This window comes from Haliaeetus albicilla, chromosome 17 (assembly GCF_947461875.1).
Source record: "Haliaeetus albicilla chromosome 17, bHalAlb1.1, whole genome shotgun sequence".
NCBI lineage: Eukaryota > Metazoa > Chordata > Aves > Accipitriformes > Accipitridae > Haliaeetus > Haliaeetus albicilla.
The window spans coordinates 24,695,914-24,711,557 of record NC_091499.1 but is presented as its reverse complement, the minus strand read 5'-3'; the positions used below and the strand labels follow the sequence as shown (position 1 = coordinate 24,711,557).

Here is a 15,644-nt window from a genome sequence, read left to right as displayed (position 1 = left end):
TAATGCAAATAGTCATCAGCTATGTGGAGTTTTTGCCTCTTGCAGGTTTTTACACCCTCTGCCTTCTAGAGTTTCTAACAATAATCTCTCTGTGCCAACAATTTCAAAGTTTCTGCCACAGAGGAGAAATGTGCTTTTTGTCATCATTCTGCATCCAGAACTCACCATTCTCATTGCCAGGGATTTTATGGAGTAGGATCTTCACAAAGCCAGATGCTTTACATCAAAAGGACCAACACCACTAAGGATCCCTACCACAGAAGCTTTGCATTAGTGTGATCATCCTTCCTGCCAACATCAATGGGAAAATTCCCACTTATTTCTTTAGGAGCAGGCTGCCACAGACAGGGAAAAAACACAAAGCATGTACAGCTGCTTCCTACTGTCAGTAAAATTGAAGAGGTTCCTTTTCAGGGGGTAGCAGAATCCACCACAAAAGCTGCATTCAGAAAATCACAAGTATTCTCTTCTAACATAAAATACGACACCTTAGTGAAAATACATTGCAGGCCTTTGGAAAAGTAAAAGGGACAAATAAACCATTTAACCTTTTTGTTTGAAAACCTCAGGCACGAACTGCAACCTTTCATTTCACCTTAATGCTACCAAGTGGTCTGAATCCCAAGGCAAAAGCAAACTCTTGAAACTGAAAGAAAGCGAGCCCAAAACACTGAACAAAACCAAACCCCAGCATATAGTAGATAAGTAAACCCTGGTTCTTCTCCACATGACCCCTTTGATTGCCTCTCTGCCAGGGATGCTGCTCTCCAGTCTGAAGCCAGAGAGCACCCACAGCAGGTCCATGCCCAGCTGGGGAATACATCTCGCCCATTAGCACCCGTTGCTCAGAGCATGGCTGATGTATGAGGTGACAGCAGGACCTGCGGTCCCATGCACATCCCCGGGACAAGCCCAGGGGCTCTCAGCAGGGACTGCAGACAGGTAGCCCAGCCTCAGCCTCTTCTGCCTGACCGACAGCTCTCCCTATGGTCTTCAGAGGGGAAAGACTCAGTTTGCTGGAGGGTGCTCAGGAAAAGCATGCAAAGCATCATCTTTGTCTAGATTTTGATTGATCGATTTTTCTCACCGATACCAGCATAAATGTGCAATTAAATGGTCCCCTTGTGAGTCAGAACATTTTAGATATTGAAGGGAATGCAATTTAAAAAAAAATTGAATGAAGCGGATTTTTTTGGTCATCCCCTTCCTCTTCCAACACTTCAGTAGAAACATTAGTTACAAAAACTCAAGCAGTGGGAGAGGAACTAAAGAGGACACACACTGGAAGGCAGGCTGATAACAGATCAAACATTCATCCCTGTATAGGAACTTCAGAAGACATTTTAAACTGTGGAGGAAGAGGTATGGGCTAAAAACCTACTAGCGGCAGAAAGAAGTCCTTAATAGAAGGTGAAGGAAATGTAATTTCAGTGTCAGTTGATGCCAGGTGATGCTGCCCAGTTACTGGAGGGAACTTCCAGGACAGTGAAGAAGGTAGGGGATAGGTGCGGCGGGGGAAGCATCTTCACACAAAAATCCCCACCAACGCTTTTCCCTCGCACAGTGACACAAGCAGCTTACCACTGGTAGTATCTGCTCTACGAGTGGTTCAGCAGAGATCTGCACAATGCTCCCCTGGTGAGGACCAGGGCAGGGAGGTGCCGCTGGCAGCAGGTGTGAAAACCAGCAGGTCAAAAACGTACGTGGGTTCTGGAAATGCCGAAGCCAGTCTCTTCTCTGGGAGATGTGGTGGGACTTCTACAGAGTCCCTCCAGTGCTGCACACCTCATAACTAAGACTCAGCAGCTGTATCTTAGGTTATCTGTGTGCACATGCACATGCCCTGAATGGTCACAAGGCAGAATCTCACCCAGCAAGAAACACCCAGACTCTGGTCAGGCAGTACGGGAAGGCAGAGCGCATGTAGGCTGGCACAGGTGCTTTGACAAGCGATTGCTTGAAGATGAACTTGGAGCATTGTCTGTTTCATGCCCCCGTTTTCTTCCAGGTAAGTACTCACTCCCCCTACGACACTGCTGCTCGCTTCTTCAGAAGAGTAAGTGGTTTCACCTCGGGGTAGTAAAAAGCAGTCTAACAATTTTACAGTGTCCCTTTAATTTGTGCACTCTTCTGCTCTCACCTCTATGCTCTCACCTTCTAGCTTTCTCAGCTGTGACAAACTGTGAAGACGAACATGGTGACTGTTGTTAAAAGTTTCAGGGACAAATCACCCAAAGGTATTTGGGAATCTAGCTTTTAAATCCTATTCAATGTAAGTTTAAATCTTTAAGCACCTCTTTGGCTTTAGCCCTACAACTTCAACAGGGAAGCCAACAACATTTTGAGTAATCACCTGTTCTTTCAACTTTGTATTCTTACTTCCATGAAAGAAAATGTTGCAAATAACTAGATTGTGCTTTTTATTTAAATAGATAATGAGAAAGTCTGTGTTATGCACAAGTGACTGAAAAAGAAGGATTTTAAATATTTGGCATTTGTAGTTCTGAATGTAATCTGCATTAGAAACACCCATCCAGACAGGTAAGCACAACTGCAAGCAGCCATTAGATTTAGGCATGCATGTAAAACACAGAAGCTTTCACTATTCGTAGCCTGATTGAGTTAGATGACCATGCAACTCAGCTCGCAAAACATCTGTGTCAGTCCACTTTCCCATTGAGCTTACCTCTGTGCAGCTCTCTGCAGATGTGATTAGTCATGTGTGCTTGGGAGAGGAAGATCACTTGGTAACAGCAAGGTCAGTGGGTGCATATGCTATTTGTTTCTGTGGTGACTTCACAGGTTCCTCAATGCACCCCAAAATAACATCCTCTGGGTCTCGCCACGTTCAGCAGAGCATACAAAACAAAGTCGGGTAGTACTTGAATAGGCTTCTGCAACTAAACTCACTAAACCCCACCTGTTATGAAATGGGGAATTTAGATGCTAATGATTACCTCAGCATGGTGCTGGAGACAGAGGAACAGCAGTTATCAGTTACCTTTCACTCAGAAAGGAAAAAAAAAAAAAAAAAAAAAGAAGTTTCCTTCCTTGCAAGTGTAGATACCTTCACAAACTGTTAGGGACCAACCTTTCTTTAGGAGAAAAAGGGAGAGGAGAGGAACAAAGTGAGCAATCCGTTCCCCTCCCTAACACTATGTGGTATGATGCCCACTGCCAATTCCCCCAGCTGTGTGTTTGTGGGATCATAGGGGAAGAAGGAGAATAACCCAGGGCTCACCATGGGCACTAACAACTTTAGCTTCACAATGCTCTCTTGCCTGTAATTTAGTACGTTGAGCCAGATATCTCACAAAAGAAAAGAGCTTCCAGTTTCAAAAACTTTACTGGAGTGCTGTTTCTTGGGAGATTTCTATTGACACTAAGATCCCACTGAAAGCACCTGAGGATCTCCTTGTTCCGAACAGAAAAAGGTGTTCCAAAAGGGAAAATACTCCATTAAGTATCCAAAGAATCTTATAGCCCATGTGTTCACCCAGCTCTCAAGACTAATATTGGAAAAGGGCAAATAATTTGGGATTTCACACATGTGCTTTTCCTCAGCCACATATGATAATAAAAACCTCAAGGCTTCAGTCTGCTTATAAGGCTACACAGCAGAATTAAAACAACAACAAAAAAACTAAACCCCAAACTATTCACTGTATATATCCTGGGGAAACAGCACTTGCACAATTTAAAATTGCTGGTCTAATGCTTCCTCAGAGCCTCAAATGGAAAAGTTATGAATATCTCCTACTCCTAATAAAATCCCACTTAAAAAGTTGATATGACATGACTCTATTCCATGCTAGCAAAGCATACCCAGTCTATGAAGGACTTTGAGGTCTATGGAAACAAGGAGTTGAACATTATACAAAACAGCTGTAAAACACTAAAAGAGGTAGGCTTCTAAATGAAAAGTATTATTTTCATTTTTAAAAAAGTGATTAGTTTCCCCAGGCATGCAACTTGGCATTTGGATGAGGCTGAATTTTTCCAGGCAGTTTTCTCAAATAGCCCCAAGAAGCACAGATCATTTTGTGACGGCAGCAAATTTGGGTGCCCCATAAACAGCTAGAGATCAAAATCTTAAGCACCCTTATTTCTTAGGAAGCCTGATGCAGGAAAAGGTAGTTGGAGAAGAACGAAATCTTAAAAGCCCATCTGAACGTCCCACGAGACACACATTTGTACAGTCAGAGTAAGAATCTAATTTGTTCTCAGATTAGTCACACACTGAATGTGTCCCTGCCAGTGCCCAAGGTGGCTTGCCTTGCGAAGTGCATCTCAAGTATGGGACTGTGATCTGTGCTGCCGAGGCACTGCATGCCAAACGGCCCTTCTCCTTTGCACCTCAACAGCAGATTCTTGAGCAGCACCGCAAAAGGCACCACTGCACAGAAGGAAAGCCAAAAACATGAAGCAATTACCTCTTTTTCCTCAAGGCCACACGATTCTCAAGATAGCTACTGTTATTGCACCATCAGTTATAAGCTCCTACGCAGGAGGTTAACGGCAGCTAACTCCCTTCACGCTTAACAGCGAGAACTGTTTCACAGAAATGGATAATCTTTACCATTTCTCCACCAGTTTCCGTTTACAGTTTATAAATCGGTAGGCAGTCTTAACTCCTATCTGCAGATTTGTCTTCACACAGCTTTGCCTATAAACAGTCACCTCATTCTCTTCAGCAATCAGATTTTTTTTCTAGTTAGGAGTTGCTGCTCCAGCTTCATCATGTCTTGCTTTGCAGTCACTCCAGAAGAAGTAAGCTAGAGATATACAATTAATTCAGATATTCACCATGTGCCATGAGATCAGAGCTTTTATTCCAGTGCTTCCTGTTCACCTCTACCCCCTCTAAGTCCACCATTACATGTAGTTACTATGACTTGCTCAACAGTCAGTAGTAGAGCTGTGTGTAGGATGGCAACTCTACAGAAATGATCTCTGATGCACTTCTCTTCCTCCAGTGAAGTAAGTACAAGTGGTTTCTTTGGAACATTGTTCATGGTTTCCACAGTGGACATTGCAATACAAATCAGCTTTAGGTTTTTCTACAGGAAATAAGTCATCTGCAACTGGAAAGTCACATGCTTATTTCTGAAATAGTGCTACAGTTAAGCCAATGGATAGCCAAGAGGCAACTCTGCACAAGTGGTACTGTGTGGGAAGGAGACAGTTTAGTGTTTGGTAGGGGTGACAGAGTGACACCTCGTAGACCAAAGCCTCTCACTTGAGCACAGAAGAGTTACAGTGAAGGCTACCACACAGGAAGGAGCATCTTTAAGCATGAGTAGGTATAACCCAGAATATTACTATTTCAACACATCAGCTGGACTTCACAGGACTAGGCATACTGATGTCAGCTTCTACTTAACAGTTAATATAGGCACCTGCAAAACCATGTTCACCACCACTTTACTAAACCATGTGATGACACAGTATTATTTCCAGGTAGGGACAAGACCTTAGTTACTGTAACAGCTCTGTGTCCAGATTTTGCTAAGGTAGTTCATCAGTATCCTGCGGTACTTCATGTTTATCAGAAGTTGGCTAGAGTATTAATAGACTCATGTAACGCAAGCTGTGGAGTCATTTATTTTCAAGATGGAAAATACACAAGGAATCTCCTCATAAATAAGGTTTTAGGTGATTGGTGGTTTTGTTTGTTTTACTTATTCTAATTATGGGATACTGACCTCTGAGTCTTTATGCAATTTTTATTTTACATAATAGTATTCAAATAAATGGAAAAGGGCATTCATGATTGAATGTTTTAAGGAAAGAACATATCAAGATGTGTAGGACTGTCAATATCAGAGAAAAGAATGGTGGCAAAGTTGGGCTAGCTTTAGATTTGCTTCCTTTTTCCTAGCTCCAAATAAGGCTAGGAAATGGGAGACTTGCAGAATCTTCTTTGGCTGCTAATTCATGCAGGAATGAAAATGGAACACTATCTGGGAAAAACCCCCAACCAGCTGTACTTCTTTGGGATCATGGAAAGCACAAAACATGAGAAAAATGCTAATTCTTGATAAACACAAACAACATGACACTCTGCATTACAGCAAACTTTAGGGAAAGGACAGTTAGAATTCACTTTTAAAAGACCAAGCTTCTAACTCATCAATAACATTAGATCTGTCAGAAAGAAGCACACAGCTGTGATTCTTCATGGTTTATCTGTTTGAAAGAATTAGCTCTCTGAAGTATTGCTTTCATTGAAACAGTCTTCATTGCAAAGACTTTCGTGACTTGGCAATCTGAAGTATCTGGAGACTGTGTCAGTAATTCAAATACACGCATCAGACCATTTCCTTCCTTATACCAGCTGTCCAAAAGGTTTTGGGAAAGTGATACTTGCTTTTTCCCCAAACATCCAATAATACAGAGCAGACATGCAGAAATACAGATATTTTGTACAGGGTACAAGCATGAAAGTGAAACAGGAAGGGAAGAACAGAAAAACAGGCAGATCTAAGATTCAAGAGAGCTCTCCAAAGAAAGCTAGTTTTTATGGCATATAGGCTGAAGAAGTTACCTCCTTTGGTTTGCATTGCAGCAGCATAGTTAGGCCTGACCTGAGATGATGTCCTTGTCAGTTTTCCTAGGGATCATGCAGATATTAAAAATAATAATTAAAAAAAAATTTCAGATGAGTTCAGCAGATGAAGGGAAGTAGTGCTCCTCACGCCTCAGACACTGAATTCACAATCTCAATTCAGTCAGGATGAAGGCAGCACACTCCTTCGCACTTTGGCTAGCATGAGAAAGGAGAGATGCAGAAGCAATGGTTGCATTCCCTGAGCTGAGATGAGGGGATGTGGCTGCCTCAAGAACAATGCTGTTGGGCTCCAGAGAAGTTACATCAGCCACCAGTGAGGTTGTCACTTATTTATGGACTCTTAAGTGAGATTAGAAGTCATGGGGGAAAGGAAATAGACACCTTCCACCCCCAAAACTGACAGGATTTAGGGGTTTCTTAGGGAAAATAGCCTCACCATCACTATGCCAAATTAGACAGAAATGGAATTAAAAACATGAACGTCAACAGTGAGGTATCTGGAATTAGAAACCAAGACCCGCCCGGTTCTCAGACCTTAATGTCTTAATTCAAACAACTTCAGGAAGAATCTTTTGTGCATCTCTCCTAGGAGCCATCACAATGAAGTCAGTGACTATGAGAAAGCAGATGATGAAATCATTAATATAGTATGTACAGACACACACACAAATTCCTTGGAAATAAATCTCAACTTTTGAACCAAATAAGGATGAGAAATGATACTAAAAGGTACAGAAAATGTTCATCTGGACTGAGGTAATTTCTATTCATCTTGATCCATAAGCCAATGAAGAGATACGTTCAACTGAGCAGATGCTCTTGACCAAATTTTATTTCCTGTATTCCAAACTGGGATGTATAATGGGGCAAAACCAAAGAGAATCTGTGGCTGAAGAGAAGCACAAGCCCTCCAACTACTTCATGGTGCTGCATTTTCCCTCTGGACCAGGACCAGGCATGCCAGGTTCAGTAGGCAAGCGGGATGGTCAGCCATGGCATCCCAGACCCAGAGGTACTCACTGCTGTGCTGAGGTTCCTGGAGCTCGTGACATGGATCATGACAGGGTTCCCACCGTGGCAAGAACCTCATGCATGAAACTTCATGAGTTTCTTAACCTGATCGGTTAAGACCAATATTTTTCAATGTGCAAAGAACAAGCTGTAAACTAGGAAAATATTCTGATCACCTTATGGACAGGACTACCAGCTCAGCACAAAATTTACTGTGTTTCAGGTTGCCCACTAGAGGTATTTGATCTACGGTCAAGAATTTATTCCAGTCCTGATACTAACCTTTTCCAAAGTGATAATGAGGAAAAAAAAAATATATATCCAGGGCAGTAGGTAATTTTTGAGTTCGTGCAAAGCTCTTCCTTTGGCCATCAAAAATGCCTATCAGGTTATTCTGTTTGCTTTTTAGGCTACATACAATACCTTAACATTCAAACTGATACACCTTCTCTGTACAGCTTTAGTTTGGTGCATTGACGGAGTGAGAAGGTTCCTATTTTACAAGCACTGCCTAGCCAAGCTGTCACACAAAGCAAGCAGTGTAGCAAGAATGACTAATGAATAAATCTCAAAAAAAAAGGGATGTAAAAGGATGTTTACAGATTTCCACATGGATGTGGTCTATTATGAAGCTATAACTTCCTATCTATTGAGTGTTTACTAGAAAGGCTGAGAATTAAGGTAGAGTCTTTTGTGGACAGGAAATGATCCAAGGAAAATTAAACAGATAGAGCAATTCACCATCAGAATGGGAGGAAACACTTTAACCACTAAATAACCAAAAGCTTACATGGTACTAGAATACTATTTAAAATTAGGAATAAAGATTTCTGTTAGTCACGTACTTTCTCAAGACCTTGTATGAGACTTTATCCAGCCCTCCTTTACTTGATCAGATGGCTATAAGTTTCAATGGGAGTTTGACACATTAACAGCTGTAGGATTAGATACACGCATAATTAAACACAAAAACACATGATCTGATATGTATGTTTTAAAAGCCTCTTCATTTTAAGCATGATTGATGAGATAACCAGAGATACATCCACACTTAAAAAAAAAAAAAAGAAGCATTACACACCCATACATGAACAGAGAACTTACAGGAAATAATATGCAGTAATATTTCAACCCTAGGCTCGCACCAAATGGTGAAAACACCACTTAATTTTTTCCTGTAAAAATGTCATGAAGCTGCTTTAATATAAACAGACAGCACTGAGCTTGGGAAAGAAAGAATCCAGCAAGATTATATATTTAAAATTTCAATCTCTGTTTTATCAATTACAACCTAATCTAGATTTTGAACAGCAGAGTGATATGTTACATGTGGCAATTTGAATCTAAATTCCACAGGAAAGGCACTTCCCATCTGCAGCTGAGCTCTCGGTACACACCCAAAGGCTTCGCTCGAAATCTGCTCTTCAGCAGCCAGCAATAGCACTGCACATGTAGCCATGCATGCAGCGAACACAAAGAGCTGTTAACTATTCATGATAAAGAGAACCTAGCACATGAAAAGGGACTGAAAAGGGTTACATGCGGCCATAGGTGCACTGCTCTTACAGAAGTACCCTGAAAGAATACCACAGAAGGGCCTTTTCACCAAAGAAATTGCACTGTCAATGCCTGGTTCAAGTCCCACTGATGTCAAATTAAGGTCTGCCCATGAACTTCAGCAAGTTCCCCATCCACCTCCAGATTTCTGTTATTAAAATAGGATGACAAAGAATCTAGGCCTAGCTTATAGCCGAGGCTGGCAGTTTTATCACCCTGCAACATGTAACTGGCTACATCAAATCTCACATCGTCACAGGAGGGTTTACAGCCCTCAGTGCTGTGAAGGAAGCTCCACGCGGGAGTGGAGTATCACTGGTTCTGAACTGGATACGAGGCAGTTGTTAATGGTGCTGCTTTGATTTCCAGCTCCTGTATTACATTCATACAAGCATAAGTTCATCATACATGCAAGCATCGTGTAGGTCCTGTTACCCAACAAGCACATATTTTGGCCAAATTACTAAACTGTAAAATAATTAAAAAATATGCTAGCAAAATTATTTTTCATTAACAATCACTGGACAGGGCATCAGAATATTCTGGGGAAAGAAAAAAAGGAAAAGGTTTAATTCTCACTCTCATTTCCATCCTTCCTCTTGTTACTCCAGAGCTAAGTAGTGTTAAGTTTTTGGCTTCCTTACCACAACAAAGCTGAGACTCCTCTATGTTTTTGCCTAGATAAATGTCAGCTTGACACACTACCAAGGAATGAAACTTGTGCTATCCATTTATATTCAGAAAGGCAATAAAAAAATATAAAATCTGATTTTGATTTCAGATCACTGCCACTACAAAACAGTGAAAATGAAACAAAACCAAGTACCTAGTTACTTCGGGGTTATTTTAAAGTGGGCTCAATCTTAAAATTACACATCCAGCATGGTCAGAGACCAACAAACAATGGCAGCTCAGGAGAAGTGAGTGATTAGATCGTGAATCTATATATTGTAAATGATGAGAGATGCAAGTTTATCTAGGAGTTTCAAGTGTCATGGCCATTTGGAATTGAACTGAACATGAATACAAAGACAACTACAGTCCTTACCCAGATTAATCAGGAAACACTGTTTACTACGAGGGAAGAATATGGCCTCCTTCAAACGAACCCTCTGTCCTAAAATGCAGATTGCACTAGCATGACTACAAGGAAAATGTTTAACACAGACTTCTTTGTATATGGAAACATAATCTGTGCAGCCCAAATATCATGAACCTTGGGCCAGAAGTACCACTTTATGGTCCCAAATGCTATGTAATAACTTGTGGTAGCTTGTGAACTTCTACTAGAAGGTGTGTATTGTTTGTTAGCTATCCACAAGCATACTTTTATCCTGTGTTATAGTTGCAGGGTAGCATGGAGTTACCCAAGGCAAAGGCCTGAGCATTTAAACAGCAGTTGCTGCTCAGAAACCCATGAGCTGCAAGCACGTACCCCAACTTACCCCATACTGACTTGTTTCCTCTTAATGCCTTGTTTCTCTTAAGTGGATAGTGCTCCCAACACTCATTTAATGGGGGCAATACTAAATAAAGATTGTGTTGAAAACACCTTTAAAAACTTTGCAACCAATTTTTTTTTTGCACGCATGCACTGTTGGCAAATATCTTAGAAGTTAATTGCCCAATTGGAAGTATACAAAAAGAATGAAACTGTACTCGTTAGGATACACAGAAAGAAAGCAATAAACAAAAGCTTCATGCATGCTTAAGAGAAAATTTTGAGTTGTTCTTCATCTTGCTGGTCAAATTTAAAAATAAAATTATATCGACTCATTAGAACTCAGATTCAGAAATGAACCATTTAAAAGTACTTTAAAGGTTAAAAATAAGGTTTTAGACTCATACTAAAGATTTTTTAACTAAAAAGAGAAACCAAAAAAAAAAAATCCCAGAGGCTTTAAGTAAACACCTGAAGTGCTAATTTCTAGAATAAAATAGAAAGCCAGCTGGAAGCACTAATAAACATATTGCTAAATTAAAACTTATACATCAACAACATAAAGGTAATCTCCAGTGTGGTTCTCCCCCGAAAAGAAACAAAACAAATCCATCCACTAAGAAACTGCTATACACAACAGGTTTTGTCCTTGAAAAACTTACAAATGGTTATGTCGCACAAAAATGGGGCAATCTAGCAGTAATTTTGGCAAAGGAAATGCCTCTGAAGTTGTGGCATTTCACATGCTTGCAGCCTGCAAGGCTCAGCTTAGGTTGCAGAAGACCAAGGCTGCATTCCCAGGCATAGAGAGAAGACTAGAAAAGCAACCCAAACCAATGAACTACTAGAGGTCAGACTGAATTAAGAGAAATCCTCCTGGCTTGTGCAATGAAATCTCACTGAGCCCCCAGAAGACATTTCCATGCTTACATTGACTGGTGAAGAAGTGAACAGAATTTAAATTTAATTTGGCCAAATCTAGCTCTGATTAGTGCCACTGAAACACACACAATAAATTACTGAATTGCTTCAGTAGCCAAGATGATTCCAGCTTTCTTACAGCTGCCAGTGACGTGTAGTAGAAGCAGAGAGCTTCAGTAAATACTTGAGTTTGGTGGAAAACACTGTTTCCCTTCTATCAAAGCCACACAAATTTGGCCTGAATAAATTCACAGGAGGAGGGGAGGAAGAAACCGATGGTGACACAGAGACGCTGACTGAGAGGAAGAGTGGAAGCTGAGCTCCTCGTCTTGCTGCCCAATGTCCTAATGTGAACCACTAGATAAAAGGAGCCAATTCCGTCAAAGAGGCAAACACTTGCTGGAATTAAGCCCTTCATTTTGTTTCCCAGGACTAGAGAGGCCTGAGGACTCTAAAAAAATACAGACTGATGAGACCAGGATGATGAATAAGTCTTTACAAGAAAATTGGGGGGCAGGGAGGGAGAGCCCTTTCTCCAACATCAGGCACCACACCAGCCAGCCGCATCTCTTGTCTCATTTTACAGACTAGTCATTAGCGTTTGCCCTGGGCTGTCATGTCGGAGGACCTCATGCTTTCCCCTCCTTCCAGCTCATCACACCCTCCACAGAGGAAGAGGAAGAGAAGGAGCCTCTTCTGTGGCTCTGGCCACACGCCTCAGCACCAGCTGAGCCAAGCCATAACCACTGGCCTCATTTTAACAGGGTAAAAAAAAAAAAAAAAAATCAAAGAGCTAGCCCAAGGCAAGAGCCTGACAGCACCAGGGAGTACATTAGCAAGTGCACTGCTAGAATCTCCCTAACAATAAGAAGCTGAAGTGTCAGAACACAGACTTTACTCAGGCACCACACAAATACTACAAAATCAAGTGAAGAAAAATTCTGAAATAAGCTGTCTGAGGCAACATAATTTTTGTAATACTGTTTTCTGTATTATAAACCATAATGATACTTGTTTATAAAGTCGTCTGTGTCAAAAGTTTGAAGCGGTAGGTTTACACAAAATTTTCTTTCAGAAAGTGGAAGTCTGGCAATTTTGACCTGATTTCGCCATTTACGTGGCATCTGCAACACTGAATAAATAACCTGATGAAAGGAATCTCAGCTGAAGCCTATACTCTCTCATTTCCACTTCTTCGAGCTTATTCTATAGCACTTCAGAGAGCTCCAAAACATCACAGTGTCTCTATCCTATAAGATACAGTACAGACACAGCTGCTCCTTGGGATTTCAAAAATAATTAAAGGCAAGATACAACAAAGGAAGTATGGAAGAAAGAAAAATGTGACAGAAGCAACATGAGTCTCTTGCAAACAAATACATGCACATTCAAGTCTGTTAAAAGGTGTACCTTTTCCCGCGTTACATGTTTATTTTAGCTACAAAGCTAGTCTGATGGAATAACCCCAGAGCCCTTTTATTCCAAGACAGCAACATGGCCAAAGTTTATCCATTTTGTTACAAATTCGCTACGTTTCAACACCCTCCCAGAATTTAAAGTCTTCCTGTTCTTTTAAAAAAATTGTGGCAGGGATAACGTCTGATTAAAATTAAAAGAAATGCTGTGGTTTTGCTGAAAGTAGATTTGTATTTTACAGGATTAAGTTTACAACCACTGCTTGAGCTGTTCATTATTAGTGGCAATTCAGAAGCTTCCCCAGTTATATTAAGGAAAACACTACCAAACAAATAAACAGCAGCAGCAAGCCCAGCCAAATAAAAAAGGACGGGAAGGCAGATTACTTCACTGTAGGAGGAGCTGCCCCGACTTTCTGGAAATCTAAAACCACCTGTAGTCTGTGCAGGAGCCAAAGAGGGCTCTAATGGAAAGGTCTCACCCTCCCTGCACATCACTGCTTTAACCCAGAGACACCCAGAAGGGCGAGGGGACATAACCACGGAAACATTTAGGCATGGAAATTAAGTATCGCACATCACACACTCGCAGTGCCCGTCTGAACTCTGTTAATAACATATGCACCTGATAAGGCAGAGGTTGCTTCTCCCCCAGCACACTGGTGCTCCTCAGAGAGGTGAGCTCCAGCACCTCCGCACGCTTCTTGGTACCCGGGTCCCAGCGAGCTGCAGCCGGGAAATGGCACTTCAGGCAACACAACACCGAGAGGGAAACCCACAAACAGTCCCCTTCCCCCCACGGCACGCTTACAAGACAAAACCACTTCTTACAGGAATTGCCTGTATGTCCCACAAAGGAGCTGACAGAGGCATGACAGATGACGGACATCGCCCCCCCCCCAAGTCTTCTTCCCCAGAGCAGAAAGTTACTTCTGAAGCACTTAAGTAATCACAAACAGAAAGCAATAGGGTAACATCAGGCTGGAGATGGAATAATTCGTGCATGGATACCATACTAATGATTAAATATATTAACAAAAACATGTATTATTTATGGATGAAATGCATAACTTATCACCGCTACCGTCTAGAGCATTTACAGTTTCCAGAGTGAGGGAAATGCTTATGAAGCACAAGTAGTTTGTCATTTTATCAACAGCTCTCAAACCTCCAAAAATACTTTTTAACTACATCCATAAAAATTACAGACCACAGCCATGTTTGCCTTGTGATTACTTGAAAGCTAAATAAATCTTCTCTTTGAAGCAGAAACAAGGTTTTTGAAGTTTTTACCAAGGTTTTGGCCACAGATTTTATATATAACAGCACGGATTTAAAACTTATTATACCCCGACCAGGATTGTTTTTGGAAACACCCTGCCTGCTTCTTGGATGGGTTTCTGTTTGATTCAATCACAGTAATTGTACAGCTCTCATAGTACTCAGAACTAGTCAGGAAAAGAAAGAATATTGCAGAAGTTTCCATTTATAGATCACTGGGCTACAGGTTAGTGATCTTGCAACCAGGAGTGGGAGAAGTCATTCTCTTCTTTTCAGTATCACATGGCAGAAGCGATTAGAAACAGCCTCAAATTACATGAATTCTCTTTTCCTGATTTCATATATGTGTGTGCGTATATATACATGTATATATATATACACTCTTATCTTAAGCCTTTAGATCACCCTCAAGTCCCCACTCTGAAAAACTAACACTACATTTACATCTTCAGTCCCATCTTTGCAATCAGAGACTTCATTAACTGCATGTATTCCCTGTGTTTTGTCTGGAAAAATTACTTCAGGACCACATCAGTCCTGAAGAAACAGAGGCCCAGATTAGCATCCCTTCCAGAAAAACCCATGTGAAGAGATGGCGCTTGACATCTGGCAGCTGCTGAACCATCCAGGCAGGTAAGCTGCTGGTGAAGGGAAGGTGGGACGTGACTTGTCTCATTTCTGGATATTGCAGTCCCTTAAGAGGCTCAAACTCAGGAAGAAGAGGCATTACGGAAATTAAGCCACAGTGGAAGGAATAAGTTTTCCTATAAGCAGGTAGCCTGCTGAAGTCACCATCATGAGAAATCAGTGGGCCAGGAACATAGGTCCATTTCTCTGTACTCTGTTATATGCAGCACAGCACCTAGCTCTGCTGTATTGCTGGTAATGGTGTTAGAAGGGTTGTTAAACATCATGGGTAAGGTTTTATTACAGTCTAATTACAAAGGAGGTAAAAGAAGATTCTTTGTCTCCGTCCTGTCTCCTGTGGTATTAAAAAACCTTTCCAAAGCACCAGGATCTGGTTAAGTCAGAGACTAGCTACTGGATTTGTTGTGCCACAGGTATGACCCAGGCGTAGTAACTCTGGCTTTTGTTTAATATGGAGGAGAAAAAAAAAAAAAAAAAAAAAAAAGCTGTGTGATGGTACCAGCAGAAAAGGAAGAAATGGCCCAAACTGAATTCTAACATGCAAATTTTAAATCCCAAACCTTAAGGAAAAAAAAGCAGCAATTTACATTTTGGGGTACCTGTAGCTTCCCAACATGTTGCTCTTCATTGCTTAGGAAACCTTTGCAACTCTGTAGACCTTTTGTGCTGAAGTTGTATGCGCTGAGTTCAGGCTGAGTTTTCTGAGGAGCTGCAGCCAAAACAACCCAGTCACTTCCAAGAATGTAGCTGGGCAAAAAAAAAAAAGGAACCTTTTATTCGGAGAACACAGGGCATTGAA

General features: G+C 41.2%; 1 protein-coding gene across 9 annotated transcripts in view; it reads right to left on the bottom strand.

Annotated features, from left to right (window-relative positions):
- Positions 1–15,644, bottom strand: part of FYN (FYN proto-oncogene, Src family tyrosine kinase) — a 139,764-nt gene that overhangs the window by 97,602 nt on the left and 26,518 nt on the right. For 2 of the 9 annotated variants that reach the window (XM_069805064.1, XM_069805068.1), the window contains exon 2: positions 15,445–15,592. The exons of 6 other annotated variants lie outside the window; for them this stretch is intronic. The gene's annotated coding sequence lies outside the window, so the exon portion shown is untranslated. Of the gene's footprint in view, positions 1–15,432; positions 15,593–15,644 lie in introns of all 9 variants that reach the window. One more of the 9 variants, XM_069805063.1, reaches the window with a different exon arrangement.